Consider the following 6,599-nt stretch of genomic DNA (forward strand, 5'->3'; position numbering starts at 1 on the left):
CTTGTCTTTTGCACAAAGAAAAAAAATTAGACAAGCATGCATCGCAAACATTGTTATTGAGGCATTGTACACCCATCCATCCATTTTCTGATCAGCTTATCCTCACAAGGGCCTTCTTTGGGTTGTTTGTTTGGGGAGTTAAATAAATAATTAAAAAAATAACAAATAGTCATCATTCAACCAATTTACATGTTCAAAGGAAGTAAGAAGTAAAAAAAAAACTAATCTCGTCCCAGCCCTTGTTTTTTGTGAGTTTTAACTTGATTTATATTAAAATAGTAAGAGATTGTTCATTTCGCATTTCACAATCTGAAAGGAAAAAGTCAACGCCCACTGGCACATTTAAATATCACTCTACTCTCATACTCATAATCAATATTCCCTTACATTGTAGCATTTAATCAATTTACCATCTTAACTCTGATTTATATAGGTTTTTTTTAAACTTGACTTTTAAACCTGTTTTTAAACACAGCAAGTGATTCATTCATACGTTGATCTCTGCTGAGCGATGTGTTAGTGAGAAAGGTTTCTCTTTGTTCGAGGCGGACAGAAAGGAAGCATGCAAGCTACTGAGCAGGGTGCAAGCTAGCCACCAGCAACTCCGCATATGAACCCTGCAAGGTGACTATAATTCGGCTAGCTTTGCTGGATCTTGAGCAATCGTGAGGAACGGAAAACCATTCACATTAATGGTGAGTAATATATCAAAATTATTTAAAAGAATACATTCAGAGACTTATTATACTGACATTTTGAATAATTCGCTTTTAAAATACACTATATTATATGGCTCTCACTGAAATAAATTTCCAAATATTTTGCTTTCATGACTCTCTGAGTCATAAAGGTTACCGACCTTTGGCCATACATCGACTTTTGTAGTGAAGGCTGCCTTGTTTAACAAATGTAGCACTGTCACTTTAAGAGTAATGCGAGATAAAAGCCCGCGGGAACACGCGGTGCTCGCGCAGGGGTCTCCCACTCCGGGCCTGGAGGGCTACTGCCCTGCCTGTTTTCCGGCTCTTCGAGCTGTAACACACCTGATTTAGACGATCAGCTCATCAGCCAGCTCTGAAGCAGCATTAGAACGATCCTGATTATTTGAATCAGGTTTGTTCCTTCTTGGAGAGCTGGAAAACAGACAGGACAGTAGCCCTCCAGGCCCGGAGTTGGAGACTCCTGCGCTAGCAAGACTTAGACCAGGAAGTGAAGGGAGGATGACATGAGTTTGAAGGCTGAGAGTCTCTGAGCTGTGGATGCCACTTTCCTCAACGTGATATAACCATAATCGTCATTATAACCCAGACGATATTCAGGTCATTGGGAACTATTTTACCATGAAGCATGTTCGGGATTGTATTCGGACAGCTGATTTATTATCTGAATATTTGTAGAGTAAGAGATTGTGGTTTGGGAATTTGAATGCTGCCATTAGTGGGTCAGGTGAACAGCTGTATTGCGTAAGTGTTCTCGATGAGACATGATGTAAATACGTTTTCTGACAGTGAAATTACATGAACTGTTGTTTTATGTGTTCTTTAGAGGGGAGATCATTTGTGTTTTTCCACGTGTTTTGTGTGCACCCAACACGCCGGAAAGTGTCGAGTAAGTGTGTCCTCTCAACACATTGGATTGTAATGATTAGTCTGTCTGCACTTTAATAATGTATTTGTATGTGTTAAATCCAGTCTTTCCACAGACCGGCTACATATACATATTCTATAGAAATACTATATATACAGTACATGTACTATATATATATATATATATATATATATATATTAGAGCTGTTTCCCCTTGAGTGATTAACAGCCCCCAAGTGTCTTCTTTTGCGTCCCCCACCTCGGGAAAGTTCCTGAAGGCTGTCAACTTTCCTGAGAAAGGAACTCCAATCTCATAATTTGTGCACAGCAGATGTGGTCTGTACTTTGTCAAAATGCCAAGATCGAATTGCATTGACCTTTCTTTGTTTCTGATTTTTACATAAGAGGAAGGACTGCCCGCCCCTAATTAACATAATTAACATACTATGCGGCGGCCCGGTAGTCCAGTGGTTAGCACGTCGGCTTCACAGTGCAGAGGTACCGGGTTCGATTCCAGCTCCGGCCTCCCTGTGTGGAGTTTGCATGTTCTCCCCGGGCCTGCGTGGGTTTTCTCCGGGTGCTCCGGTTTCCTCCCACATTCCAAAAACATGCATGGCAGGTTGATTGGAAGCTCTAAATTGTCCCTAGGTGTGAGTGTGGGCGTGGATGGTTGTTCGTCTCTGTGTGCCCTGCGATTGGCTGGCAACTGATTCAGGGTGTCCCCCGCCTACTGCCCGAAGACGGCTGGGATAGGCTCCAGCGCCCCCCGCGACCCTAGTGAGGATCAAGCGGTTCGGAAAATGGATGGATGGAACATACTATGCCTATATGTACGTGTGACTGTAGTTGCTCGGGGCTTCCTGATGAAATCTGAGACTCACAGGAGCCCGAATCGATTCGTGTTGCGTTGTGATAAACTGAAGAAAAGACGACGTGGTGTTGGGTCTTCTTCCACCTTATAGAGAGATAAAAGAACCTGTGTCCAAGGAGTACCAAGAGCAAATTGACAGCCCCCCAACAATACTTAAAGAGTTTATGAATGGAAAGTTTACTTTTAAAAAGTTGCCAGATTGCTCCACTGACAAGACCAAAGTTACCTGTTCTTCTCTCTCTGTGTATCATACAGGTATACGAAGTATGCCACTGACGCGATTGTTACTTGTTTGGAACTATTTTGTGTGGAAGGTTACAGCGTTCCGTGTCCATATAAATAGAGCGGGTGGAGCTTCTCTGTGTTCGTCTGACAGTGACAGTGAGCTGCTGTGGTAGCGACCGAGCGAAAATAAAACGTCTCCAGTGTTGTCATCGAACCAAGTGTAGTCATCCGAAATGAGGTCTATACAAAAACCGTAGAGAGACTTCCGCGCAAGAAGGACCAACACAATCAACATAGCCTGACTGTGTTAGGGGGAGTGAAATCCCCCTCTTTCAGAATGATTTGCCCCAGCAGCACGGGGGAAGTGCGTGCGCTTGTTTGTACGGCCGACAGTTTTGAATACAGCGGCACATAACGAACACTGGTGTCCGGTGTCTCGTTATTCTCCAACAAACATACAGAAACAGACTGCTGTGTTCAAAGCAAACTTGAGAAAAACGAAGTATGCAACCATGGTTTAAATCCACTATAGGCTGAGTACTAGTTTACCTTAGATGTGCACTTTATAATGTTATATTGCTGTTTTGATTTCATAAAAAAAAGCTGTTAAAGCAGCTGTTGTGTGACAAAATATTTTTTTCACTGTTGTTGATGGACAGTAATATTGTGTGAGAGATTATGTGTGAACAACTGCTCCAAGTGAAAAATGTTCATGTAAAATTGAAAATCGAAATTGTTATTTCAGTAAATATTTGCATTTGGCACATAGAAAACTGATTCATGATTCCAAGTTGATGAGAGCATTAAAATGGGGAAAAATAGGACAAAAAATGTAAAAGGAAATTCAGAAACGATAAAAAATGTGTGAGTAATCACGATTAATTTTTTAGTTCATTTGAGTTAATTATGACAGTTGCATTTTTAATTAGATTAAATATTTTAATTGTTTGACAGCTCTAATATATATATATATATATATATATATATATATATATTTTTTTTTTTAAATCCTCGTCTCACCCCTCGGGTGGTGTCCGTCCCTCATTCAGCTCGGGTCCTCTACCAGAGGCCAGGAAGCTTGAGGGTTCTGCGCAGTATCCTTGCTGTTCCCAGCACTGCACATTTCAAACAAATTTTAAGCAGTGGTACATTTCATGAGTCATTTATTAGGACATCTTGACGTTGAGTTCTTTCTTTCACCATCTAAATCAATAATATTTATTCAGGGGTTTTCTTCCCACCGAACACACTGTTGTCAAACTGAAGGCCCGCCACATCATTTTATGTGGCCCGCGAAAGCAAATTATGTGTGTCAACTTCCATGATCCTTGCTAAAATCTGAACTGAAATATCAAATTGTCATTTGTAATAAATAATGTTGAGAATTTGTAACAATTTTGTTACCCTACTCACTCAAACAATAATTGAAGAAACTATTGTCGTTGATTTAACTGATTTCAAAACTGGTAATCCATCCGTTTGCTGTGTAAAAGTAATAACATATAAACATTTATGTAGCTTCACTGTCGTAACGGCCCTCTGAGGGAAGACGTAACCCCAAATTTGTAAATTTCCCCATTGCGGGACAAATAAAGGATATCTTAAATTAGCCCGCGACAAAAATGAGTTTGACACCCCCAAAATATCCATTTGGTAGAAAAAAATCTCTCATGCAAATCATCAGCAGATCGGATTTGGAATTTTGGAGCAGAAACATCTTGTACAAATTGTATTAATGAAATACAGAGAGAACTAAATCTAAAACAAAGTCATAAGAACAAAATAAATCCAAAGTATCAAACAAAAACTAACAAACTAACAGTGACTAAAACATGACCAAAAAATGACAGAACAAACAATGACAGGAACAATGACACGAAACCAAGTGGTCGTGCCGGGAGTCCTTTTATACAACTAATGACATAATGACCAACAGGTGTGCAACTGCAGGCGGAGCCCTACAGTGCCACCTGTTGGTCACAAACAGAACCATGACAGAACAATGGCGAAACATCCCCTGCCGAGGTCGGCAACTGCGGCAATGACTTTGACGACGACTGCGCAGACGTTTCCAGGATGAACGTGAGCCCCATTCGTGATCCCACACCTCCACGAGCACGGACAGCCAGCAAATGAAGCAGTAAATATCTGGAAGACATGGAGCTCCCCTTGCAGGGCAAGAGGCCCAATGCAGAGAGGACCTGGGAAAGAGGCCCGATGCACAGAGGACCCAGTTCCGCTCACATGAAAACCTCCTCATTCATGTCGCCAAAGACCACAAGCCAGGTACCTTTCCCAAAGCGCTGTCCATCGAGAGCCTGGCGCCTGGGAGAAGCTCCGCTGACCTCAATGTCTCACGCCCATCCAAAAGCAAGAACCTGGACGACAACTGGTCTTGCCGTCCACTGTCTAAGCCCCCGTGCCCGAAAGCTCAGAGGGGCAGCCGGGTGAGCGCATACGACAATGTCCTCGTTCCCACCTATAAGCCAGCACGGGAGACATCCTCGACTTGGAGAAAGAGGACAACCTGTTCCCGCACTTGGATGACATTATCCAGCATATCAGTGGCCTGCATCAGATCGTGGTTCACTGGAGCCGCGGCGTACTTGCGGACAGCGAGAATGGTGAAGATGGTGAGGGCAGAACCACACCCGTCTCCCAGAATTATACAGACACCATCGGGACCACTCGGGACAAAAGGGATTCCGGTGTTGGGGCCTCTTTGACAAGACCGCGGTAATAAAAACATCTAGACGAGGGGTGCCAAACTTGTTTGCATTGCAGGGCAGATCATAGCACAGTCAAACCTCGGTTTTCGAACGTCTCGGTTCTCGACCAATTCGGTTTTCGACCAAAAATTTCGAGGTTTTTATGCCTCGGATGATGAAAATATTTCAGTTCTCGAACAAACTGAGCGCACTTGAATGCACCATTTCAATTCGGACTCAAAGCTGTCTGAAATTGTTGGCGGCCGTCCCTCCAAAACAAACAACGCTATCTGGCCCTTTCCCCTGGATGGAAGTACGCATTCCTTCTCGGCCATGGACTGATAAGCCGGGACTGTCTTCATGAGCAGACCTTGACAAAGCAGCTATGACCTGTACACGCATACACATACACAACTGAACAATCACACGCGCATACATATCCTTATTATCACCGTCTTCATCGCTCCGATTCTTTACCCCCGTGACGTAGTATTATCTGCAGAGCGCATCGGGGACCGTGCAGCTGGTCAGTTAAGCTGCGTCACGGTCGCCCCCCCCCCCCTCCCCCTTCCCATCCATCCGCCCTCTCATTACATGTTATGTCTTGTGACTTGTTGTAACTGTCATATGCTTATTTATGTGCTTGGGTCTTTTTTTATCCTGGACTTAAATTATCCTCAGAAGAGGATAGTTCGAGCGTGGGTTTTTTTCTCTCTCCCTACCCAGTGTTTTTCCTTTCTGAACTCTGACTGTAAATTTCCCCATTGCGGGACAAATAAAGGATATGTTAATCTTAATCTTAATCTTAATTTGACTCCTCTCGCCTTCCTTACACGAGGAAGTGACGCTTCCTCGGGTCGACAAGGAAGTGACGCTTCCTCGTGTTGCTTTCTATTGTGAGCAGACATGTTCAAAAAACATTTTTATTTTAAAAAGAGCGTGGTTTCGGTTTTCAAACAATTCGGTTTTCGAACAGCCTTCTGGAACGAATTATGGACGAAAAACGAGGTTTAACTGTAGAATCAAGATCATTTTTCCATTTCCATCCATTATCTGAGCCGCTTACCCTTTGCAGGGTGCACTGGCCCAGTTTCGGGACGTCTCACCATCTCAACCAGTCGTCTTCGTCACTTCACATTAGCAGCCAGTCGGCCATGCAGCTCAGCCTGCTGCACAAGTTCTCCTTGCTAGGCCTCACTGCCAGGATGG

General features: G+C 43.2%; 1 pseudogene; it reads left to right on the plus strand.

Moving 5' to 3' along the window:
- The first annotated feature begins 932 nt into the window (after positions 1-932).
- On the plus strand, positions 933-5,681 carry LOC147192188 (stAR-related lipid transfer protein 13-like; annotated as a pseudogene).
- Positions 5,682-6,599: the final 918 nt, after the last annotated feature.

Source organism: Hippocampus guttulatus, chromosome 17, assembly GCF_054856545.1.
Source record: "Hippocampus guttulatus isolate MCC_2025c chromosome 17, RoL_Hgut_1.0, whole genome shotgun sequence".
NCBI lineage: Eukaryota > Metazoa > Chordata > Actinopteri > Syngnathiformes > Syngnathidae > Hippocampus > Hippocampus guttulatus.